Below are 27429 nucleotides of genomic sequence, written 5' to 3' on the forward strand. Positions count from 1 at the left end.
TGTATCCTCACCCATCCCTTGTAGATTGTGAGCCCTCGCGGGCAGGGTCCTCTCTCCTCCTGTACCAGTTGTAACTTGTATTGTTCAAGATTATTGTACTGTTTTATTATGTATACCCCTCCTCACATGTAAAGCGCCATGGAATAAATGGCGCTATAATAATAAATAATAATAATAATAATAATGATTGGAAAATGACAGATGTGAGGTCGAAATGACAAGTGTTAGTGAGAGGAGTGAGGGGGAAAATAAGAGGAGTGAGGGGGAAAATGAGAGGTGTAAGGGAGAAAATGAGAGGTGTAAGGGAGAAAATGAGAGGCATGATGGGAAAATAAGAGAAGTGAGGTGCTATAACTAACCACAGATATTTACTATGCCCAGGCAACGCCGGGCTCTTCAGCTAGTTAATAATAATTTGTCTGTTTTGGTGAGGGAATTGATTTGTCACCTTCTGCTTTGCACAAGAGAGGCAACTGAGTCAATAGCTGATGTGAGTGTAGCATTGTTGACAATGGTGGCTGTTTCTGTGTTGTGCAGTGAAGATATGGTGGACAACGATAGACAAAAGTCATAGAGGGTGAATATCTAGGCTTGAATGATTCGGCAGGGTATGCTAACTGCTGAATTTGAGGGGAGGCGGATGAAGAGGACAGGGATGAGACTGTAATTAGATGGTGGTCAGAAAGGGGAACGGGTAAGGTCATAAATGATCAGTGATTGTGATCCCATAGGGTCTGAGATCATCTGGACAAACTAACGCTATAATACATATAATTACATATGGATGCAGGGTAAGTTGTTACTATGAAGGTGTGAATATAAAAGTAAATGATAGAGAAAGACCATATAATATAGCATTTGCAGAATACTGTTAATGTGTTACAGTATGTCCATTATACCTTCACTCCAATGTTATTTATGTATTTCTGAAAAAAATGCTATGTGAAGGTTGAAACTGATACATATAAGGCAAACAATGCACCTTGAGAATGTAACAGTAGAGATGCTGAGCTGGCAGGCAAAGCACAACAAACAACCATACTCAGCGTCTAAATAACTCTATAATTAAGTTGTAGAAATTTCAAAACCAGCAGAAGCGAACATGCAATGTCTATATATGAGGTAGGTATCAAATGAGTTGGGTTTCCCATAAAAATACCTTCTGACAACACAGAATTCCAACTCTGAGGGTGCATCGTAGCCAAAAACTGCAGCAGCACTGAATCGCTGATATCTTTTAGGCTGCGTTCAAAAGAGGTTTTGTAAGGCTCCCCTGAACAGTCACTTACCGGTAATTTTTCCGGGAGACACGTTTCACCTACAGGACAGTGCATGTAACAGCTCCTTGGTTTTGGGTTTAACACAGTTATATGACCACCATGGTTAAGCATTTACTAGTACAGTGCCCACTGTTAACTTAATTACTCTAAAAAGGCAGTTGCAGTAAGTTGCTCTCCATATTTGTAGAAGCCCATAACCTGGGAACACGCATCCAGCTGTTTACATAGATAGACTGAAGGGTTAATCACTTATCATTGCTGTGACTAGCTGGTGTTCACTTCCAAGTCCAACTCTGCCCCCTCCTGTGATAAGCAGCTCACTGTCTACAGTTATATAGAGCCTGGTGTGGGCGAGGTTAGCTTTCATAGCTCTGTTGCAATGCTAAATCTAAAAACTTTGAATGTGTCAGAATTGCTGCATACAGTAAACTAAGTGATATATCGTAGGATTCAGGGTCTCTTTGCCTACACCCTGCTGCTCTCAGATGAGGTAGGAAAAACCTGCTGACAGATTCCCTTTAATAAATTTACTTAATTATTTATTATTTCAATTGGTGGGTTCGTTTATGCCGCTTTTTCTAGGAAATATTGGTTTTCAGAGTCAATCTCACCTATATAGTAACTGTATATTTTCTTCTCTACCCATGACCCTATGTGATCTACAGCAATAAGTATTGAATACATCACCAATTTTCTCAGTAAATATATTTCTAAAAGTGCTATTGATATGAAATTCTCACCAGATGTCGGTAACAACCCATCCAATCCACACAGGCAAAGAAATCGAGCCATAGAAGTCCAGAAATTAAGTTATGTGTAATAATGAGAAATGACACAGGGAAAAAGTATTGAACACGCTTGCTAAAATTTATTTATTACTTTGTACAAAAGCCTTTGTTGGTGATGACAGCTTCAAGACGCCTATTGTATGGAGACACCGTGGCTGTGTGTTTGGGATTTTTGTCTTGCTGGAATGTCCATCCTCGTTTCATCTTCATTATCCTGGTAGGTGACAGCAGATTTTTATGCAGAATGTCTTGGTACATTTGTCCATTCATCCTTTGAAGTTTGCCAGTGCCATATTTTCCATTCTCTCTCTCTGCAACTGATCCTTTTTTCACTATTTGCAACGGATCCATGTTTCCAAAAATTTGCCCGATCCTGCCTGACGGAAACAAACTGATGTGTGAAAGTAGCCTAACTATCCATATATCTATCTACATCTATCCATCATGCAGGATCCGGCGAATTTTTGAATAAATGGGTCCGTTGCAAATAGTGAAAAACTGATGCAACTGATTCGTTTTTTTGAGAGAGAACGGAAAATGTGCATGATTTCAATGGAAAAATGCATGAAAAACCGGATTGGGAGGCTGGATTCATCATTTCACATCTCAGTTTCATACGTTTTTCGCCGATTCCGTCGCTGGGCATTTTTTTGCCGGACAGAAAACCGGTCTTCTGTATGTTTTCTCTGTCCTCTGGAAACAGCTTTTCTGAAGGATCCGGCAAAAAACGGATGAAACATGTGGCCATCAGGCACAATCCGGCGCTAATACAACTCTATGAGAAAAAAACCGATCTGGCGGAAAAAAAACACGGATCCGTTTTTTCAAAACTCACCAGATTGTGCCTGACGGAAAAAAGCTGATGTGTGAAACTAGCCAGATAGATATATGGATAGATATATCTATGTATCTACAGATATACTGTATCTATCAATCTATAAATATATAGTCCAAAAAATGAAGGCAGCACTCCAATAGGAAAAATAAAGTGATTTATTGGCCCATGTGCGATGTTTCAGTCCAGGATGTGGACCTTTCTCAAGAGAAATGTCCACATTCTGGACTGAAATATCGCACATGGGCCAATAAATCACTTTATTTTTTCCTATTGGAGTGCTGCCTTCATTTTTTGGACTATAGTATGAGGTTTGGAATATACCTGGAAGGATTTTTTGCACCCCTTGATTTCTTTTGGTGCTGCTTTTTGTTTTCTTTTTCTATATCTATAAATATATCTATAAATAGATAAAGCCATAGTTATATCTATAGATATATCCATAGTTATATCTATAGATATATCTATACATATATCCATAGATATCCATGTATAGATAGATTTATCTATGGATATACCCATAGATATATCCATAGACATATAATAGCAAGGCCTATGTTTCTTAGACCCCTGAGAGGCCCGCACAGACCCCCGACAGTCCCGCACAGACCCCGCCCGCACACAGTCACCGCCCACACTCCGCCCACACTCTTCCCTCCTCCCGATCTGCAGCGTTTTCACCCGCAGCTAAATCTCAGATCTTTTTTACATCTGCGGTTTTGCTGCGGAAGTGCCCGACTCAATGGATGCAGAAATGCTGCAGATCCGCACAAAGAATTGACATGCTGCGGAAAAAACAACGCTGCGTTTCCGCGTGTTTTTTTCCGCAGCATGTGCATTTTGTTTTCCATAGGTTTACAAGGTATTGTAAACCGCATGGGAAACTGCTGCAGATCCGCAGCGTCAAAAACGCCGCGGATCAGCGGTAAAAACCGCAACGTGTGAACATGGCCTCAAACGCGCTTGAACATCTTTTTTTTCTATCAATGGAGTCTTGCACGGTAATCATGCATACAGGCCATGGAGGTTGAGTGCATTTGTTGTTGTTTTCTTTGAAACAATTGTACCTGCTGACTCCAGGTATTTCTGTATCTCTCCACAGGTGATCCTTGGCTCTTTGACTACTCTTTTGATAATTCTTTTCACTTCTCTGTCTGATATTTTGCCGGGAGCACTTGGATGTGATTGGTTTATGGTGAAATGATGTTGTTTCCATTTCTGGATTATGGCTTCAACAGTGCTCACTGGAACCTGCAGTAGTTTAGACATTCTTCTGTAACCATTGCCACAGTATGTTTTGCAACAATAAGGGTGCAAAGGTCTTGAGACAGCTCACTTGTTTTATGAAATGTTTCTTGTGTGGCACCTTGATTATGAGACACCTTTTTATAGGTCATTAGTAGAACCAGATGATATTATTTTTATGTAAGTGGCAGGATTGCTTTTTAATTACTGACAGATTTCAGCTGGTATTAAGATTTTTTTCATGACTTTTTGCACCTCTCATTCTTTGTGTGTTCAATACTTTTCCCCTTTGTCTTTTCTCATCATTACACAAAACACAATTTATGGACATCTATGGTATGATTTTGTTCCCTGTGTGAATTAGTTGGGTTGTTACTGGCATCTGGTGAGAATTTAATGTCAAGAGCATTTTTAGGAATATATTTACTTTGAAATTTAGTGATGTTTTAAATACTTACTTCACCCGCTGTTTATGTGGCCTTGTATGTTCAGGTTATTTTGATAATAAAATCATACTGGAATATGTATACAGTGGTTCAAAACCTGTCATTGAATGGTCTGGGTTCATGCTCTGCCTTCACAGGGTTAATGGTTGTGGCCTCCTTTTGGTTCTGGGAGGGTTACTTATACCCACACTAAACCGGGATTCTTTGTCAGTTAGGCCAGCGTCACACTGGCATTTTAAATGGCCGAGTGCAATGCGATAAAAAATCGCATTGCACTCGGACCAATGTTAAGCTATGGGGCAGCTCCCAGCAGCCGACTTTTTGTCGGCCGTTTTCCTCGGTCTGAGACAATCGCAGCATGCTGCGATTGTCTCGGACCGAGGAAAATTCTCGGCTCACTCGCACCCATATAAGCCTATGGGTGCGAGTGAGACAGGACACACCACTCGGATATCATCCAAGTGATGTTCGTTATAAGCGGACCCCAGCAATGGAGGAGATGGAGAAATTCATTTCTCCGCCTCCTCCGCAGTTGTGCTCCAATCCTCCCTGTGCGAGAGAATCGGAGCACAGACGCATGACGGATGCGTTATCCCGAAACTTTGATTCTGTGTCCCCTGTAGAACCTCCCTCATCCATTCTTCAACTCGGGGTGGTGGTGGCCGAAATCTCATCCATTTACAGAGAGAAATTTTAGAGGCTCAGGTGCGGGCTCCTGGTAATAAACCCTCAGGTAAGCACAGACACATGACACTCGGCTCCTGCTCTGCTGCGAGCAGGAGCCGAGTGTCATTAGCATATCTCATCCGATGATCTTGCATCGGATGCAATAAGCCAGTGTGACGCCGGCCTAATACTCTGATTCTCGGCCGAGTTCTGACCCCCGTGTGTCTGTGGTTACAGTTTGCTTGTGTCCGTGTTGCCTGTGTATGACCTGGTCCGTTTACATTCTTGCTTTTGCTATCTGATTTCATACCTTCAGTTTATCTCCTGGTTTGACTCTTGGTTCTGTCCTGGACCTCCCGTCTGTTTGATCCCTCTCTGTACTGCGTCGCCCTCTCCGGTTCTGATCATTTGGTATCTGTTAACTCTCCGTTTGTATCCGTGTGTTTCCCGCACCCTGTCCTGCACTCCCTGCCGGTAATCTGTTCCCCAGGGCTCTGGGGTTAGGCTCTGACCCCTCTGCCACTCCTCCAAGGGTCACGTGTTTCAGGTCCTGTACCTGCTGCAAGTCTTGTCTCCGTAGCCACACCACCTATCTGGACATCCCGGTCTTTACCGTCCCTGCTAAGGACAAGCGCACAGACACACAGTGTGATTACTGTGCGGTGTTCTTGACATTATAACTGACCGATATTGTCTTTTTCTCTGGTTGGATGGCAGGGAGCTAGGTTATTATGGATCTGGTGCGGACTCTCACGGATCAAGTTAAGGAGCTCTCTCAGCTAATGCAAAAATTGGAGCAACAGGCTCTGGTTCACTCGCACCAACTGGTGCAGAGAGATGTTGTGGGGGCTCTAAAGGGTCTTTTTCTGTCTGGGATTCAGGACGGAGGTCCCACTGATGTTTCTCTAATGGACCCCGAGCCACTGGTGATATTACCTGATAATTTTTCCGGGGATAAAAAGTTGTTTAGGGTTTTTAAAGAGGGCTGCAAATAGTTTTTTGAGTAACGTCCCCAAGCTTCTGGGGGCAAAAAGCAGAGGGTGGGGATCCTCATGTCCTTGTTAAGGGGGGCTCCACATGCATGGGCTTTCTCTCTCTCTCTTTTCGCACCAGAGCGTATGTTGGTGAACCTGTTTTTTGAGGTTCTGGGCCACATTTATGATGAGTTTGATAGAGTGCATCTGGCTGAAGATAAGGTCATGAGTGGGGCACAGGGGAAGCACTCAGCTGAATGGTTCTGTTCAGAGTTTAGACGCTGGGCCGCTGACGTTTCCTGAAACGATGCTGCTCTTAGGGGGTAGTTACGCAGGAGCCTGTCTAACCGTCTGCAGAACGCTCAGGCATTACATCCTCCCCCCATTACTCTGGAGGACACCATGACTCAGGCGGTTCGTATGGAATGGAGACTCTGTGCTAGAGGAGTAATGCAGCAGGAGACTCCATTATACCCCAACCTGAGTGATTCTGCGTTTGACTCAGAGCCTATATCTCAGGGCTATATCGTTGAAGGAAAGAGAGAGAAGATGCGGGAGAGACAACCGACTGTGTTTTTTCTGTGGAGCCTCTGGACATTGGGAAAAAAACTGTCCCTCTTGTCCTTCATCAATTAAACCGCTGGGAAATGCCTAAGTCTGGGTAATGATCGAGGAAGTTGCCCAGACTATCAGGTACATTTTTCCTCACTTGCTAAAATTCTTCCCCAGGTGGAGTTAGAACTTACTGGTGGTCCTGTTGTTACCACCGCTTTTGCTTACTGTGGTTCTACCATTAACCTGATCAATGCCCAGGTGGTGACTATTAATAAGATAGGGACAGCTAGGCTTAATGATCCTATTGACTCCTCTCCCCTCACCCGTGAGGGAATCTGTTTTTTGTCTGAAGATTTTTCGCTGAAAGTGGGTCCCACTCATGTGGAAAAATTAAGGTGTTTTGTTCTAAATAATTTGCCTGCAGATCTGGTACTGGGGATGCCTTTGTTTCAACACCACAATCCTGTCATTGATTGGGTCACGGGGGAGATAATTTAATGGGGATGTAAAGCCAACGGCCTGTTTTGTAATTTGGCACCTCTTGTCACTCCTGTAAAATCTGTATCTGTGTCGTCTGTTGGTCTTGAAGGTATTCTGGAGTACCAGAAGGACTTCGAACACGTGTTTTCCAAAAGTGAGGATGAGGTGTTACCACCACATAGACCTTTGATTGCGCCATTGATTTAGTTCCGGGAGCCAAGTTACCCAAGGCTAGCCTGTTTATTTTATCCAGGCTGGAATGTCAAGCCATGAAGGAGTACATCGCTGAGAGTCTCCGCAAGGGGCATATTCGGCCTTCTGTTTCACCCATGGCTGCATGGTTCTCTTTTGCAAAAAAATAAAAGATGGTGTGCGACCATGCCTCGACATTCGGGAACTAAAAAAAATTACAGTGAAAAACACGTACCTTCATCCCGTCATTCCCGATCTATGTAACCAACTCACCGGGCAAAATGGTTCTCTAAGCTCGATTTACGAGGGGCATATAACCTTATAAGGGTCCAGGAAGGGGACGAATGAAAAAAAAACGTTTTTGACGACTGAAGGGCTGTTTGAAAACTTGGTTATGCCCTTTGGTCTCACTAACGCCCCTGCTGTTTTTCAGAATTTTATTAATGTGATTTTCTCTGACCTGATTGGACGTTATGTGGTTATATATCTTGGATGACATTTTGGTGTATTCAGCAGACAGTCAATCTCACTTGCAACATCTACATACGGTTCTCATGAGACTCAGGGAGAATCATTTGTATGCCAAATTGGAGAAATGTGCTTTTTTTTACAGGAATTGTCTTTTCTGGGCGTAATTGTGTCAGGAGATGGGTTTTGCATGGATCCTAAGAAGGTCCAGGTTATTACTGATTGGGCACAGCCTCATGACTTAATGGGATTGCAGTGATTTTTGGGTTTTGCTAACTTCTATTTGAAGTTTATTAAGGGCTTTTCACAGGTGGTACAACTTGATGGACCTCACTCTCAAGGGGGCTGATGTGAAAAATTGGTCTGTGGCTGCAAAAAATTATTTTCTGATGTTAAAAAAATGTTTTACTTCAGCCCCTGTGTTGGTACAACCCGATCCGTCAAGACCATTTATCGTGGATGTTGATGCTTCAGATGTGGGGGTGAGGGCAGTTTTGTCTCAGGGCCCTTATACCCTTACTAATCTGAAGCTGTGCGCCTTCTTTTCCAAAATTGTTTCCTCTGCCAAGAGGAACTATGATGTCGGCAATAGGGAGTTGTTAGCTGTTACGTTGGCTTTCGAAGAGTGGAGGCATTTCCTGGAGGGGGCTATGCATTCCGTTACAGTTATCACGGATCATAAAAATTTGGCCTATATCGAGTCTGCCAAGAGATTGACCCCCAGACAGGCTTGGTGGGTGCTATTTTTCACTTTTCGCCCAGGATCTAAGAATATTAAGGCGGATGTGTTATCCCGAAACTTTGATTCTGTGTCCCCTGTAGAACCTCCCTCATCCATTCTTCAACCCGGGGTGGTGGTGGCCGAAATCTCATCCAATTTACAGAGAGAAATTTTAGAGGCTCAGGTGCGGGCTCCTGGTAATAAACCCTCAGGTAAGCACAGACACATGACACTCGGCTCCTGCTCTGCTGCGAGCAGGAGCCGAGTGTCATTAGCATATCGCATCCGATGATCTCGCATCAGATGCAATACGCCAGTGTGATGCCGGCCTAATACTCTGATTCTCGGCCGAGTTCTGACCCCTGTGTGTCTGTGGTTACAGTCTGCTTGTGTCGGTGTTGCCTATGTATGACCTGATCCGTTTATGTTCTTGCTTTTGCTATCTGATTCCGTACCTTCAGTTTATTTCCTGGTTTGACTCTTGGCTCTGTCCCTGACCTCCCGTCTGTCTGATCCCTCTCTGTACTGCTTCGCCCTCTCCGGTTCTGACCACGGCCTGTTACTGTCTCTAGTGTGCTCCCTTTGGTATCTGTTAACTCTCTGTTTGTATCCGTGTGTTTCCCGCACCCTGTCCTGCGCTCCCCACCAGTACTCTGGTCCCCAAGGATTCATGGTTAGGCTTCACCCCCTCTGACACTCCTCCGGCAGTCACGTGCTTCAGGTCCTGTACCTGCTGCACGACTCGCCTCCGTAGCCATACCACCAATCTGGACATCCCGATCTTTACCGTCACTGCTCAGGACATGCGCACGGACACACAGTGTGAGTACCGTTTGGTGTTCTTGACAAAACCAAAGTTTCACTTTCTTTTCCACATTAAAAAGTTACGTCTAAGGCTTCATTCAGATGTCTGTGTTTTTTCATGTACATAAAAACATGGACCATTGTTACATCCAAGTTTCATTTTCCCCAATAAAAAAATAGATTCCAAATCTTCTCCTATACAATGCAGTGTTAGTAATGGACAACGCACAAATTGAACAATGTTGCCCTCCAAGTGCTGTCTGTGATTTTCATGGACCTATAGACTTGTGTGGGTCATTTTGAATTGTGACTGAGATAAAAAAATAACAGATATGTCACGGTGATTGTTTGTAGACCGCTCAGTCTGCAAAAAAAATACAGACATGTGAAAAATAGAATATAATGGGTACTAGTTATATATGTGAAAAACACTGAAATAACACGCACATGAAAAGCGGACGTCTAAATGATGCCTTATTGTCTTGTAGCAATAATGTGAATATCTTGCAAGAGATGAATTGTTTCAGTTATAGAGCAAGATAAGGTCACTATGAAGAATAGCAAAATAATGATCTCACTGCTAGACTAAGAAGATCACAGAGGAGCGATTGGCATAACAGAGGGCATGGACACCAGTAACAACTGTATGAGAAAGATGCAAAACGTGTTTTTATATCTTATAAAATATTCTAGTTCATATTATCTAATAAAAATCACGGATTATATAGGAAATGAGGGTAAATTAAAGCAGAGGTTGAAACTTGACTTTGCATGTGGGGGAAGCACCAAACAAATAATTGGGCTTTACTTTTAAGTGAAAATTGTGTAATATTGAAAAATGATGTTGTGGTCAAATCCTACAACTACAAATCCATCTTTATAAACAGGTCCAACTTTGTATTGCTTAAACCCAAACATCGTATTCATCAGCAGGGAATGTGCTGTATTCATGTAATTTGGTGCAGAAATTTCTGCATCTCTTGGCAGGAAAGGCGCAATGTAAAATAGGTGCATTTATGTTGCATTTTTTATGCGTTTTTGCAACTTTTTTTACATGCTTTTTTGGAGCAGTTTTTTCCCATCTCATTAGTATGAGCGAAATCGGGAGCAAAAACAGTGAAATAATTGGCATATTGCAGTTTTATATCTGCACCATATCTGCAAGTCACGAATAAGAAATCTGATTAAACTTCAGGATTCTCATTCCCTTTGTTGGCACTAGGAAATCCGTCAGGTTTTATGACAAATCTACGCAGACAAAAAGCGACAAATCTGCAATGTGTGCCCATTAGGGTAGAGGCTGGTGATTGATAATAAATAGGTAATAAATCTCCCCTAAGGGGGTTGTCCAGCCTTTTTCTACAGCCAGGATTAGTGCGGTAGCCTAATAACTATAAATATGTACTCATCTACCGATTCCCCATCACTCATCCGTACCAATGCATGGCTCTCCGATAGCGAGCTTTTATTATGATAGGGATGGTGTATGATGTATTGGTCATCACTGTGGTCACTGATTGGCTACAGTGGTCACATACTGTCACAACTTGAAGATGGAACAAGGAGACATGTGGGGGTCCGAGGCAGTAGGCTTGAGGAGCAGTTTTTAGATAATGTGGGTCAAATTATATAAAAAAAGATCAGGATAATTTTCTTAATCTACTATATAATTGTCTAAGGGTCACTTCCATCTTTCTGTCTGTCCTTCTTTCTGTCACGGATATTCATTGGTCGCGGCCTCTGTCTGTCATGGCTGATTGGTCGTGGCAAAACAGCCACGACCAATCAGCGACGGGCACAGTCCGGAAGAAAATGGCCGCTCCTTACTCTCCGCAGTCAGTGCCCGGCGCCCACATACTCCTCTCCAGTCAGCGCTCACACAGGGTTAATGCGGGGGGTAGCGGACCGCATTATGCCGCGAGTAACGCACTCCGTAAACGCTGCTATTAACCCTGTGTGTCCCCAACTTTTTACTATTGATGCTGCCTATGCGGCATCAATAGTAAAAAAATGTAATGTTAAAAGTAATAATAAAATAAATAAAACCTGATGTTCTCACCCTCCGTAGTCTGCCGAGCCGCATGCGCCTGCCGCCATCTTCCGTTCCCGGCGATGCATTGCGAAATTACCCAGAAGACTTAGCGGTCTCACGAGACCACTAAGCAATCTGGGTAATTTCGCAATGCATCCTTGGAACAGAAGATGGCGTCAGCCGCGCGCATCGCTGGAGCTTCGGTGGATCCTAGGGGGTGAGTATATAACTAATTTTTATTTTAATTATTTTTTTAACAGGGATATGGTGCCCACACTGCTGTATACTACATGGGCTGTGTTAGATGCCGCGTGGCTGCTATATACTACATAGGCAGTGTTATATACTGCATGGGCTGTGTGATATACTCCGTGGGCTGTGCTATATATTAAGTGGCCACTGTTATATACTGCGTGGACAGTGTTATATACTACATGGCTGCTATATACTGTGTGGGCAGTGTTATATACTACGTGGCTGCTATATACTGCGTGGGCTGTGCTATATATTACGTGGCCAGTGTTATATACTGTGAGGCCTGTGTTATATACTACGTCACCTGTGTTATATACTGCGTGGCTGCTATATACTGCGTGGGCTGTGTTATATAGTACGTGGCTGTGTTATATACTGCGTGGCCACTGTTATATATTGCGTGGCCTGTATTAACGCATCAGGTATTCTACAATATGTATGTATATAGCAGCCACATAGTATGTAGCACAGGCCACGTAGTATTTGTCTGCTATATACTACATGGCTCCTATATACTACGTGGCCTGTGCTATATACTATGTGGCGGCTATATACATACATAAATACATATTCTAGAATACCCGATGCGTTAAAATCGGGCCACCATCTAGTTTTCTTATAATTACACAAAGGGATCCAGTAGTGCAGAAGGTAGTGCCAGCCATAGCTTTTATAGCTCAGGTAGTCTCATCCTGTGGAACTGTTCTTTCAGCACCTTTGTCACCATTGTATACTGTGTATTATGTGCTCCTCTTCATTGCGTTCACAGCTCTGTTGCTCTGTACCGTAAAGTATCTGCTTGTACAGTCACCGGCAGTTTAATTATTTAATTTGCAGAATATCAAGTGACCAGTCTATGGAACAAAAGAATCTTACCTCTCACATATATTGTTTGCATTTATTCTGTCCACAGTCTGCAGTATACAAGCAATTCCAGGGAACCTAATACTGAGATATATTTTGTAGAAAACGGCAGGGCAACATTCTGAACGTGAGAAGTACGTAGAAAGTGCTGCCAAAAAAAATGAGTTATCTGGACGCCAAGACTTAATGAATACTGGAAGGTAATTCTTGCAATGTTATTTTATATAACAACATTATTATAAATCAGTCCATTTCTTGAAAGTCTTAATTTGGCCAGAAGATATATAATATAATTGATCACCAGGATTTTTTTTTACCATGTATGAGAAGGAGGTTAACATCTTAACGATGTTTGCTTTATAAAATATAGAAATAATACTTCTTTTTAATAAACAGACAGATAAGATCTCCGGGCAAATTGAAATGACTGCCCATATTAGACAAAATTGGTTATGTAGAAAAGAAAAACACCAAAAAAGGACACATTCAAGAAAAAACACCAAAAAACAGGCAAAGATGCTTACCTGTCTAAATAGGCCTCAATACAAATGCACAAGCAGGGTGCAGCGGACCCAAACAAAATAGCAAGTGCACAGGTGCAATACCTAATGAAACAGCCAGCCTTCAATAAGGGTTTGGCCGTGTGGTACACCAATGCACTAAGATAAAATACTCTGTATGTGGCGTGTTCACACAAGGAATACAAAGCGTCTGGCTACAGCCTATTAATGACGCCATATGGCGGGCTGCCCAGTGCTAAAATAGTGCATTGGTGTACCACACGGCCAAACCCTTATTGAAGGCTGGCTGTTTCATTAGGTATTGCACCTGTGCACTTGCTATTTTGTTTGGGTCCGCTGCACCCTGCTTGTGCATTTGTATTGAGGCCTGTTTAGACAGGTAAGCATCTTTGCCTGTGTTTTGGTGTTTTTTCTTGAATGTGTCCTTTTTTGGTGTTTTTCATATTAGAGTAGGACTGGCAATACGTAAGGACCCTTGGCGTGGGTTGCCAGCTTCCATATTATGGCCCTAATATCAACTAATACCTTACATATATTTATATGTTTTTTTTGCACGTATATTTTTTGCAGGGTGCAGCTGGGCCCAAATTGTTCTGTACACTGTGGCCTCTGTTCGCACGGGATGCATTTTAGCACTGGGCAGCCCGCCATATGGCGTCATTAATAGGCTGTAGCCAGACGCTTTGTATTCCTTGTGTGAACACGCCACATACAGAGTATTTTATCTTAGTGCATTGGTGTACCACACGGCCAAACCCTTATTGAAGGCTGGCTGTTTCATTAGGTATTGCACCTGTGCACTTGCTATTTTGTTTGGGTCCGCTGCACCCTGCTTGTGCATTTGTATTGAGGCCTATTTAGACAGGTAAGCATCTTTGCCTGTTTTTTGGTGTTTTTTATGTAGAAAAGACTAAATATTTAAGAAAAATAGATTATGATATTGTATGATATTTTTTCCATCATAGTAACCTGACAACGTGAGCATTTACACTAACTTGTGATTTATGGTGTTTGGTTAACAATACAAATCAGCAAGTTTCCTGATGGTATGAAAACGGACTTGTTTTAACTTTTTTTTCCACTTAGGACATAATAGTATTTCCAATGCCGGGTGTACTGTAGATGTGTGGATCCGGTGTAGCTGCCATGCCTATTCCACACATAGTATGTGTCAGCTGTTATACAGCCATCATCCAACCACAACAGCTACTAGAGATAGCTCATATTAATGCTGTTTAACCCCTAAAATCCCGGTGACATTTAAAGGGGTATTCCCACCTTCAAAATCCTATCTCAATATGTAGTAGATGTAATAATAATAATAATAGTCTGTGGAAGAAGAAAAATGTATGGCACTAACCGTTCTGAAAACTCCAGTGTTTATTTGAACGATTAAAACATCTTCAATGGGAATGGGAAGAGGAGTGTGAAAGCAACGACGGCCATTTTGAGCTATTGTGCTTCTACGGGTCACAGGGTGAGGAGAAATTTTCGGAGGGTCAATTACCTGTATGAGGTTCGACTCCTCCCCAGTCATTCACAACACCTAAACAGACGAAATACTAAAATATGCAATGCTCAAAAAAATAAAACAACAGAATATAACTCCAAGTAAATCAAACTTCTGTGAAATCAAACTGTTCACTTAGGAAGCAACATTGTTTGACAATCAATTTCATATGCAGTTGTGTGACTCGTTTCTGCAGGAAATAACACAGTTATCTCGAGCTCCGCTTGCAGAACACATTACTTAATTTTTCACAACTTCTACATTACATCACATGAAGAAAAAAAGGTGATATAGTGTCACTCTACACAGTAACAGGACCGCCCCCCCCCATTTAAAACAGTATACTCAAAAAATAAAATAAATACATCACTGCAGTAATAATATCCCTTAATTAGCCCCTATGATAACACTATTCCCCACCCTGGCCTCGTTTATCTCATTCCTGGCTCCAGCCATATGTTCTCGCATCCTGCCCTCATGAGTATCCATTCTATCCCATATGATCTCCCCATCCTGCCCCACCAGCCTCCATCGTATCCATCCTGCCCCATGATCCAATCCTGCCCCGTGTCTCCAATCATGCCCCGTATCTACATTCTGCCCATGCCTCAAGTCCTGCCCCCAGTGTGTCCAGCATATTACCCCCATGTTGTCCAGCAATCTGCCCCAGTGTGTCCAGCATATTACCCCCAGTGTGTCCAGCAATCTGCCCCAGTATGTCCAGCACTGCCCCCAGTGTGTCCAGCAATCTGCCCCAGTGTCCAGCATTGCCCCAGTGTGTCCAGCATATTACCCCCAGTGTCCAGCATTGCCCCAGTGTGTCCAGCATATTACCCCCAGTGTGTCCAGCAATCTGCCCCAGTGTCCAGCATTGCCCCAGTGTGTCCAGAAGTCTGCCCCAGGGTCTCCAGCATTTCCTCAATGTGTCCAGAAATCTGCCCCAGGGTTTCCAGTATTCAGTGTGTCCAGCAATTTGCCCCATAGTCTCCTGTATTGCCCCAGTGTGTCCAGCATTCTGCCCCATGGTCTCCAGTATTGCCCCAGTGTGTCCAGCAATCTGCCCCATAGTCTCCTGTATTGCCCCAGTGTGTCCAGCATTCTGCCCCATGGTCTCCAGTATTGCCCCAGTGTGTCCAGCAATCTGCCCCATGGTCTCCAGTATTGCCCCAGTGTGTCCAGCATTCTGCCCCATGGTCTCCAGTATTGCCCCAGTGTGTCCAGCATTCTGCCCCATGGTCTCCAGTATTGCCCCAGTGTGTCCAGCAATCTGCCCTATGTCTCCAGCATTGCCCCCAGACAGACATAAAGAAAAAAAAAAAAGTAAAATCCTCACCTCTCCCGTTCCTAGCGCAGGTCCGGTGCAGTCAGCGTCTCTCCGGCTCTGCGACGCTCAGGACAGAGAGGCTGAGCGGCGCGCACAGTGATGACGTCATCGCGCCCTCTGCTCTGAGACGTCGCAGAGTCAGAGGACGCTGAAGCCGCAGGAACCAGGAGAGGTGAGTATTAGAGCGGGGGGCGGGGGCCCGGGGGTGGGGGGAGCCTGGTCGTGGTGGCGGACGGCGCCGCCCGAAGATTAAAAGGGGCGTCTTTTTTTTTTTTTTCTCCTCCTGCAGCGCCGGCCGGCCGCCCCCCGCATTGTGCCGCCCGGGGCGGACCGCCCCCCCCCCCCCCGCACCGCCTTCCTACGCCACTGGGTGTCGACTGTAAGAAAGTAACGTTAGATTAGAAGGTGACTAGCATATTAGGAAGAACAGGCCTCACACAGTGAAACTGCCTTACAGACAGCGCTAGTTGCCCCGACAACCAATCAGAGGTCAGCTTTCATTTTACCTCAGTAGTTTCAAATATGAAAGCTGACCTCTGGCTGCTATGGCCAACCAAAATGGTTTTACTCTGAGGCAATTTTTATTAATCAGGCCACTAACATTTGTTATAGAAATCAGGGAACCTTGTCACATACATTTGTTATAGCAGTGCAGTGGTCCCTATTTACTCAATAAAATTGTACAGTTAGTGGACTAGTAAGTCCTTAAGGTCCATTCACACTGAATGACACCGCTGACGATTGTGACGCTAGAGGGTTCAAGCACCATTAAAAAAATGTATTTATTTCAATTTTCCCGTTAGGGCTAGAGTTGTGGGTCAGAGGAGTTGTGGGTCAGTGGAGTTGTGGGTCAGAGTTGTTGTGGGTCAGAGTTGTTGTGGGTCAGAGTTGTTGTGGGTCAGAGTTGTTGTGGGTCGCTTACTTTTCACACATATATACAGACATCCCCCTATATACAGACACCGTACATTTGCATAGCTGCCATCTTTGTAAGGTCAGTGCACCTGCGCTGTGGCTTTAATTCATGTCAGTTGGGGTCATAGAAAGGTCGCCATTAATTCCTATGGGAATATTTATTTTTTAAATGCGATTTTAAAAAAAACTGCAAATCGGATCAACTACAAAAATACATAGCACACCTGTCCCCACCGAGGACTTCAAAATGCCGCCGCCTGAACGGGGTCTCTGCGTCGAGCGGTTTGGATCAGCGTGTAAATTGATTTTCCACTTTGATTTTGAGTGTCGTTCCAAATTCAGACCTCCATGGGATATTAATTTTGATTTCCATTGATGATTTTTGTGTGATTTTTTTTGTCAGCACATTCAACTTTGTAGAGAACAAAGTATTCAATGAAAATATTTAATTAATTCAGATCTAGGATGTGTTATTTGAGTAAGTAGTAAAAAGAAATGCGGCACTCACCCTTCTATGCTTGTGAAATCGTGCTGTTTTTATTGGACCGACATGAAGAAGTTGTTACATGTCCATATAATACATCAGACATACAGGAGGGTGTGGGGAGAGAAGGTGGACGACGGCCGTTTCGCACAAAGAGTGCTTCGACGGGTCCAGGGCCCTGTCGGTCCAATAAAACAGCACGATTTCACAAGCATAGAAGGGTGAGTGCCGCATTTCTTTTTACTACTTGTTCATTAGACTATATGCTATTAATTCTGAGCACCTCAAACCCCGAGATTTCGTGCAGGCTGTTCAATTGGTTTCACGTGCATCCAAGTCCTGATTGTGTACTCCTCTGGTACCGTTCATTCCACATACCTTTTCTCTTTTGGTCTGTGTTATTTGAGTGTTCCATTTATTTTTTTGAGCAGTATACAATTAAAAATTCATATGTGCACCAATTACCAAACCTTTTGTGAATAAAAACAAATTAATATGAGCGGACATTTGAACCAAAGAAAAATGGACATATCGATTCTGTCATTAAAGCCAGTGGATTCTAATGCATGAGTTTGCATGATCCACCTGGCCTCTCTTCTAAGGAGGAGTCTATGTAGATCACCTCCTTATGGAGGTAGAACAACTCTTTCTAGCCCAGCAAAAGACAGAACGCTCGGATTCCCACCATGGGGCTTCCTGATATGACCAATCAAATGAGATACACCTTTTCCAGCAAGCAAATAATTCCAAATTAGAAATTTAGTGTAGTTCTTCTGATTTGCTATGTCATAGAATCATAGAATCATAGAATGGTAGAGTTGGAAGGGAACTCCTGGGTCATCTTGTCCAGCCCCCTGCTCAAAGCAGGATTCACTGTCTATCCAGCCTCTGTTTGAAGACTCCCATGGAAGGAGAACTCACCACCTCTCTTCTCTTGGCAGCCTGTTCCACTCAGTGATCACCCTGTCAAAAAGTTTTTTCTAATATCTAATCTGTGTCTCCTCCCATTTAGTTTCCTCCCATTGCTTCTAGTCTTTCCATGTGCAAATGAGAATAAAGATGATCCTAATACAATGTGACAGCCCTTGAAATATTTGTAGACAGCTATTAAGTCTCCTCTCAGTCTTCTTTTTTGCAAGCTAAACATTCCCTAATCCTGTAACCGTTCCTTATAGGACATGGTTTGCAGACTAGTCACCATTCTGGTCGCTCTTCTCTGAACTTGCTCCAGTTTGTTGATGTCTTTTTTTAAAATGTGGTGCCCAAAACTGGACACAGTATTCCAGATGAGGTCTGACCAAAGAGGAATAGAGTGCAATAATCACTTTGCGTGATCTAGACTGTATGCTTCTGTTGATACATCCCAGAATTGCATTTGCTTTTTTGCTGCTGTATCACACTGCTGACTCATGTTCAGTTTATGATCTATTCGTATACCCAAGTCTTTTTCATATGTGCTGTTGCTTAACCCTATTCCTCCCATTCTGTAAATGCTTTTTTTTCATTTTTATTGCCCAGTTGTAGTACTTTGCATTTTTCCTTGTTAAAAACTATTCTGTTAGTTGCTGCCCACTGCTCCAGTTTATTTATATGTTTTTGAATCCTCTCTCTCTCTTCTCTAGTATTAGTTATCCCTCCTAGCTTTGTGTCATCAGCAAATTTATCGGTGTACCCTTAATTCCTTCATCTAAGTCATTGATAAAGATGTTGAACAATACAGGGCCCAGGACAGAATCCTGTGGTACCCCACTTGAGACTTTCTTCCAACTGGATGTGCAGTCATTACGACCACTCTTTGGGTCCGATCACTAAGCCAGTTATGAATCCACCTAACAGTTGCCTCGTCCATTCCATACTTTGTAATTTTTTAAATAAGGATGGTGTGAAATACTTTGTCAAATGCTTTGTTAAAGTCAAGATATACTATATCTACAGCATTTCCCTGATCCACCCAGACAGTGATTCTGTCATAGTAGGAAATTAAGTTAGTAAATTAAGTTAGTCTGACATGACTTATTAGTTACAAACCCATGCTGACTCTGGTTAATCACTTCAATCTTTTCCAAGTACTTACATACATGTTGTTTAATAATTTGTTCAAAGATCTTTCCTAGAATAGAAGTCAGACTCACCGGCCCATAGTTCCCTGGGTCCACCTTCTTCCCTTTTTTAAAGATAGGAACAACATTTGCTCTTCTCCAGTCTTCTGGGACTTCCAAGAATTTTCAAAGATTATGAGTGGTTCAAAAATTTCTTCTGCTATCTCCTTCAGTACTCTGGGGTGTAATTTATCTGGACCTGGAGACTTGAATTCATTTATGCTAGCTAAGTTTTTCCTAACTATCTTTCTGTTTATAGACATCCTGGATTTGTCTATTCCTTTAATAGGACAATGAGGATCAGTTGATATTACATTTCCTTTCAGAGAGAAAACAGATGCAAAATAGGAATTTAAAAGTTCGGCCTTCTCAACATGCTTTCTTACCATTTCATCATTTTCATTCTGTAAAAATCCTATAGCATCTTTGACTTTTTTTTTTACTTTTGACATATCCCCAAAATCCTTTTTTATTGCTTTTGATGTCTCTTGAAAGCCTTAATTCATTGTCAGCTTTAGATAATCTAATTCGTGCCCTGCAGGTTCTGCAGACAGCATTATATTCTTCTTTAGATATGCCTCCCTCTTTCCATTTGATAAACATTTCTTTCTTCCTTTTTAGCATGTGTTTAAGTTCTGTGTTCATCCATCCTGGTTTCCTAAAATGCTTTGTATTCTTCCCTCTTTTTGGAATTGTTAACAATTGTGCTTTGAGAATCTCATTTTTCAAGATTTCCCATCCTTCCTGAATATTTTTATCCTTAAGGATATTCAGCCATTGGATCCCTCCGATTCTATTTCTGAGTCCCTTAAAATCTGCCTTTCTGAAATCTAACCTTGAAGTCTGAGTCTTCACAGGTCTTCCTCCTCTAGTTATCCAAAATTCTAAAATAGCATGGTCTCTACCTCCTAGGGTCCCAGCCACTCTTACCTCCTCAACCATTTCCTCCCTGTTTATAAGGATCAGATCAAATGTAGCAGATCCCCTTGTTTTCTCCCCTATATTTGTCAGCAATAGAGGATAAGAATTTGCTTGACCTGTTAGTTTTGCCTGAGAGAGATTCCCAACAAATGCCTGGATAGTTAAAATCTCCCATGACCACTATGTCATATAGTGAAATTTACTTAGCTAGCTATTAGTGGTCATAACCATGGATATCTAAGCTACTGCAATGCCCTGCACATGGTGTAAGTGACATAGCGAATCAGAAGAAATATGCTACATTTCTAATTGGAGGTATTTGCTTGCTAATATCATTATTACTACACCTACTATATATTGGAATAGGATCCTGGAGATGGGAATACTCTTTTAAGTGCTGACTGGATAGGATGCTGAGTGATTACATTATTTTTTTTGCTATGTGCTACAACTATGGTGACATAAAAATTGAAAACATTAAAAAAAAGTTTTAAAAAATGCTGTATTTAAAAAAAAATCACATTAAAATATTTGAAAAAAAATGTTTTCCAATTACAAAAATATCCGCCAAAGTCCGATCTATCAAAATATGAAATCATCTATCAAAATATAACATCATATACCTTCACAGTAAACACCATAAAGCACAAAAATGTTGAACAGCAGGAATTTCATTTTCATATATATTTCAAAATGGTACCACTAAAAAACTATAGCTCGCCACACAAAAAAGTCCTAAATTAACTACATCGACAGAAAATTAATTAACATACTGATCTCAGATAATGACAAGACAGTTTTTTGGGGGGAGGAGTTGCAAATTTCTGGTTTTTTTTACAACTTAACCCCTTAGTGACTGAGCCAATTTTGTGCTTATTGACCAATCCAATTTTTACAATTCTGACCACTGTCACTTTATGTGGTTATAACTCTGGAACGCTTCAACGGATCCTACTGATTCTGAGATTTTTTCTCATGACTTATTGTACTTCATGTTAGTGGTAAAATTTCTTTGAAATTACTTGCGTTTATTTTTAAAAAAAATGGAAATATGTAGAAAATTTTGAATTTTTATGCCCTTAAATCAGAGAGTCATATCGCACAAATTCTTAATAAATAACATTTCCCACATATCCACTTTACATCGGCACAATTTTGGAAACAAAATGTTTTTTGTTATATGGATTAAAAGTTGACCAGCGATTTCTCATTTTTCCATCAAAATTTACGAAACCATTTTTTTAGGGTCCACCTCGCATTTGAAGTGACTTTAAGGGGTCAATACTCAATATAACAGAAAATATCAAAAATTGACACCATTCTAAAAATTGTACTCCTCAAGGTGCGCAAAACCACATTCAAGAAGTTTATTAACCTTTCAGGTGCTTCACGAGAACTAAAGTAATGTGGAAGGAAAAAATAATTTTACTTTTAAAAACAAAAAAGTTACTTTGGAACCAATTTTTTATTATTTTCACAAAGGTATCAGGAGAAAATGGACCACAAAATTTGTTGTGCAATTTCTCCTGAGTACGCCAATACCCCATATGTGGGGAAAATCCACTGTTTGGGTGCATGGAAGGGCTTAGAAGGGAAGGAACACGTTTGACTTTTTTAACACAAAATTGGCTGGAATCAATAGTGGCGCCATGTCGTGTTTGGAGACCCCCTGATGTACCTAAACAGTGGAAACCTCTCAATTCTACCTCCAACCCTAACCCCAACCCTAATCCCAACGCTAACCATAACCCTAATCACAAACCTAACCCCAACACACCTCTATCCCTAATCCTAACCATAACCCTAACCACAAACCTAATCCTAACTCACCCCTAACCCTAATCTCAACCCTAACCCTAGCCCTAGCTCAAACACTAGCCCTAGCTCTAGCCCTAACCCTAACTTTAGCCCAACTCACTTTAGCCCAACCTTAAACTTAACTTTAGCCCAACTCACTTTAGCCCAGCTCTAACCCTAATGGAAAAATGAAAATAAATATATATATTTTTATTTTAGTTTTTTTCCCTAACTAAGGGGGTGATAAAAGTTTTTTTTTACTATTTCTTATACTTTGATCTCTGTGATAGGATCTATCACAGTGATCAAAATGAACCAATATGAAAAACTTACTATTTTTGCCAGGTGCCAGCCTGTGCCTGCCATTTTCCATTTTCTCCCAGAAGAAGACACTGGCGGCCCCTAGGGACCTCACAGGGGCATGCAGGGACACCAGAGGTACCGAGGGGTGATCAGGGGACTGGGGGACCCTATTTCATTCTCCTCTGATGTGCAATCACATCAGAGGAGAAATAAATTAAATAGAAAATCTGACTGAATCATGTTCTATGGGGTCTCAGCTACCCCCTATAGCCAAGACCCCAGAGAAATTCTGACTCTGGGGGGGCGCTATACCCTTAATCCTTAGCGTTGTTAATTAACAACGCAGTGGTTTAAGTACCCTTAACTGCTGCCGTTAAAAGGCGTATCAGCGGTCATTAAGGGGTTAAATGAAAAATTATATGTTTTATATTGCTTTTATATTGCCCCCAAAATCATACTTACCTAAATAATCAAATTGCCAGCTAATGTTTACCTATCAATGATTGCCCTATAAACAAATCTCCAAAAGCAATGGCAAAATTGCAGTTTCACCGCACCTTGAATTATTTTTCCATTTCCAGTGCATTGTATGGCAAAATGAGTGGTGTAATGCAAAACTACAAGTTTCCTCACAACTAAACTTGCTATATTACTGGAAAAAAATGTATTCCTTTTGAAAAACAAAGGATAACAAAAAAAAAGAAAACACAAAAATATAAATTTGCCAGCGGTGTAAAGGGTTTAAAATGTTGAGGAAAGATAGATGACAATCCCTCTTAAGGTACTGTCACACTAGACGATATCGCTAGCGATCCATGACGTTGCAGCGTCCTCGCTAGCGATATCATCCAGTGTGACAGGCAGCAGCGATCAGGCCCCTGCTGGGAGATCGCTGGTCGGGGAAGAAAGTCCAGAACTTTATTTCGTCGCTGGACTCCCCGTAGACATCGCTGAATCGGCGTGTGTGACACCGATTCAGCGATGTCTTCGCTGGTAACCAGGGTAAACATCGGGTAACTAAGCGCAGGGCCGCGCTTAGTAACCCGATGTTTACCCTGGTTACCATCCTAAAAGTAAAAAAACAAACACTACATACTTACCTACAGCCGTCTGTCCTCCAGCGCTGTGCTCTGCACTCCTCCTGCTCTGGCTGTGAGCGTCGGTCAGCCGGAATGCAGAGCGGTGACGTCACCGCTCTGCTTTCTGGCTGCCCGGCGCTCACAGCCAGACCAGAGAAGCAGAGCGCCGAGGACAGACGGCTGTAGGTAAGTATGTAGCGTTTGTTTTTTTACTTTTTAGGATGGTAACCAGGGTAAACATCGGGTTACTAAGCGCGGCCCTGCGCTTAGTTACCCGATGTTTACCCTGGTTACCGGGGACCTCGGGATCGTTGGTCGCTGGAGAGCTGTCTGTGTGACAGCTCTCCAGCGACCAAACAGCGACGCTGCAGCGATCCGGATCGTTGTCGGTATTGCTGCAGCGTCGCTATGTGTGACGGTACCTTTATTCCGTACAAGCGGCGATAAGTTAGTGCAATGTCTGTAGGTGTATTTGAATTGCTTTACACCAGCTGGGCAACATGTGAAAAATGCAAGTGCTTCTGTTCTAGCAAAATAATATACAAGGACAAAAAACAAATAGGATTTTGGAGGAAAGCTCTTTCCAATATTCAACAATTTTCTCTTTTGATCATTTGTGATGTTTAGTCTAAGAAAACAATGGGGAGAGCCACTGAATGCTACCATTTAGAAAACCAGATTCCTGGTGTTAAAGCTACTGTATGGCTCCTAATGTGGAACAACACAGCTTTCACGGAAGTTTGCTTTGATTTTTGATTATTCCATTGCATTTATTTCCTGTTTCCTAAGCTAGTGATCTATTAAAAGATTGAGCTACTAATACAGTCTAATGGAAGTGAGTTCATGTGTATTCGACTTCTATAGTGCCTTGAAAAAGTATTAATACCCTGTGAACTTTTCCACATTTTTCACGTTACACCCACAAACTTAAAAGACTTTTATTACGATTTTACGTGCTATACCAACATACATTAAAAAATATTTGTGAAGTCTAAAGGAAATAATACATTGTTTTCGAATTATTTAAAAAATATAAATCTGAAAATTGTAACGTGCATTTGTATTCAGCCCCTTGTAGTCTGATACCCCGATATAAAATCCTGAGTGGCTAATTGCCTACAGAAGTTACATAATGAATAAATTGAGTCCATCTGTGTGTAATTTAGTCTTATGCCTCTGAGGTTTGTTTGAGAACATTAGGGATCAAACAGCATCATGAAAACTAAGTAACACACCAGAAAGGCCAGGTATAGGGTTGGGCGGACCCGTAGATGTTCAGATCTGTCAGGTTCAGCCGAACTTTATAAAAAAAAGTTCGGTTGTGTTTACTTGTGTAATCTTTGTCTAATATTTAATTTTTTTGGTGATCTGAAAAATGTAAGTGTGACAAACATGCAAAAGAATAGGAAATCAGGAAGGGGGCAAACACTTTTTACACACAACTGTATGTGACAAAATATTCAGTGTAACCTGTGATTTAATCATTTAAGCCACAGCTGACAGCTTACTTTATATATAACTGTGCTTACAGAAATCGCAGTCAGTTACTGATACAACCGCCCACTAGACCCAACATGCAGAAAGAACAAAAGTTTATAAGATTAAAACACAGATTATACTGAATCTTTTTTTCACAATATTATGTGACATGCAGAAATAGTGCTAACTGCTGTTGCTTCAAAAGCATCCAACAAATAGAGGAGTTAACTCAGTCACAGGAGACAGGGAGTGGTTAGTAGCAGAGCCCGAGGGGTATTGTGGGAAACTTGTTTACTGTTCTGGCAGCAGCCAAAGGAATGAGTGGTGTGTTTCTGTGATCTGTCTCAAAGAAGATCAGGCAAGTGAACCATTGAGATACAGGATTCATTTACAGAGTGGAGTTTGGCTAACCCCCTGTACTGCTATTTGAGGAAGTCTAACAGGAGCAGGAAGATAAGGACTGGAAGAAGGTGTGTCACAGAGATAATCTCCGTCTGCAACCTCCCTCCTCCATTACACTGTGCTAGAAGGAATTATGTGTACTGTGCTTTTGTAAAGAGTCTTGATCTGTGCTGAACTGTGCTATCAAAATTGACTGTTAGTCAATGTGCCTCTAGGAAGCAGCTCTACTGTTTATAATGCCTGTGCTTAAGAGACTTGAAATGTACTGAATATGCTGTGACATTAAACTACACTGTTCATGTTCATGAAGACTCTATCAGTTGTATCTGTGTGAGCAAGTGGATCCATTTTGTGCCTGAGGAAGCTGCAGTACATGATTGCCCTAAGTAACGGTTCCCCCAAAGTTCCAAAGAATTCATGAGACCTGTTGTGGCACCCCAGGAGTCCGGTTGGCTAAGTGGCATTGCCTTCCTCAGGGGGGTGTTGCCATATCTAGAAGCAAGAGGGATCCCCTTAGCAGGTTATATAATCAGCATACAACACCTTTCCTGACTTCAGACTAGAAGGGGGAGCTCTAATACCTGTTTTAGGGGAGCTTCCCTATAAATTCTGGCCTGCAGGCGGGGTTAGTGAGTTCAGTGTGAGAGAGCAGAGAGTGAAGGAGGAAAAGGCAAGAAGTGAGGAGAATCTGGAGGATTGGAGCTGTGACTGAGCTCACCCCAGGACTAAGCGCCGAAGACTGGACACCGGAGTCCATGTTTGTGAGGGAACTTCAGGCCCCGCAACCAAATCCGGAGGACAGGAGATTGCAGGTCTTCTGGCCCCAGCTGACACCCATAGGCACAGCAGCATATGAGAGCCCAGGGTCACCACAAGGGAGTGATACCTGGAACAGGCTCAAGCTGCCTTTCATGCGGGTACTGTTTCACTTAGTGGACAGACTGAGAGAGGGACTTGAGGAGAACTAAAAGCACCAAGCACCCAGAGAATAGTGCAGTAGGAAGGCCTCCAACCCCACCTGGCTAGGGGGGACTCTGAATTGATTCCAGGCTGCCCGGATCTCCATCACCAGCTGTGACTTGTGCCCCGGACTGCACCTTCAACCTTAGATTAAAGATAAAGAAACCACAGTCCTTGCGTCCCCCACTCATTTCCTGCACCCTAATTCCTGCACCCCAATGTCCACCATCCCTCGTTAACTGTTCTTTAAGCCCTAGGGCCCCGCTTCACCTGTGATGAGCCGAACCATCTCAGCTGCAACACCACCAGCCCCAGCGGTCTCCTTAAGCAGCGTTGGCCATTTATAGCCGAACACTACAGGTGGCGTCACGAATAATCCCCCTTTTCGCTATACAAGCTTTATTCCCATTTCCACCATCATCCATTTTCTATTCTGCATCCCTTTAATTCCGCGCCCAGGGCCACGGACAGGGTCACCGCTGCTGTCACCACCCCTTTTAGAGCCGTGCGACCCAGTTCCGAGTACTCCATGGCCCTAGCGGGTATCTGAACCTAGCGGCATACTCATAACAATTAGATATCAATCCTCTCAGCTCCCCTGCTCTATATAATGCTGCCTGCAGATCAAACATAATTTTCATGGTGACAAGTTCACTTTAATACTATTTATCTGCTCAGTTGTTCCTGTTCAGTAGCATGTTGCCAGCAGATTGGACTGCATTTCCAATATGACTGGTTTCTTTTTATATGTGGAGTAGTTGATGATGCTCTAGGAAAAGAGGAAAGTAAAAGGAGTAGTGGGGCTATGTAAGGGGACGACGAAACAGCAGGTACCTACGAGCAGGGTCCGCGGAACTAGAGAGGCTGCATCCACTGTTCCCGGGCAGAAGCATTAGTAAGGCGGACCTTACCCTGCTGCCTGAGTGAAGCACTGGTGAGGGGCATCTTCCTGCTGACCGAGGGGAGTGGAGAAAGAGGAAAAAGAAGCGAGTGCAGCAGAGCAATTTGTCGTGAACTTAGGGCAGCTCGC

The sequence above is a fragment of the Ranitomeya imitator genome, chromosome 4 (genome assembly GCF_032444005.1).
Source record: "Ranitomeya imitator isolate aRanImi1 chromosome 4, aRanImi1.pri, whole genome shotgun sequence".
Taxonomy (NCBI): domain Eukaryota; kingdom Metazoa; phylum Chordata; class Amphibia; order Anura; family Dendrobatidae; genus Ranitomeya; species Ranitomeya imitator.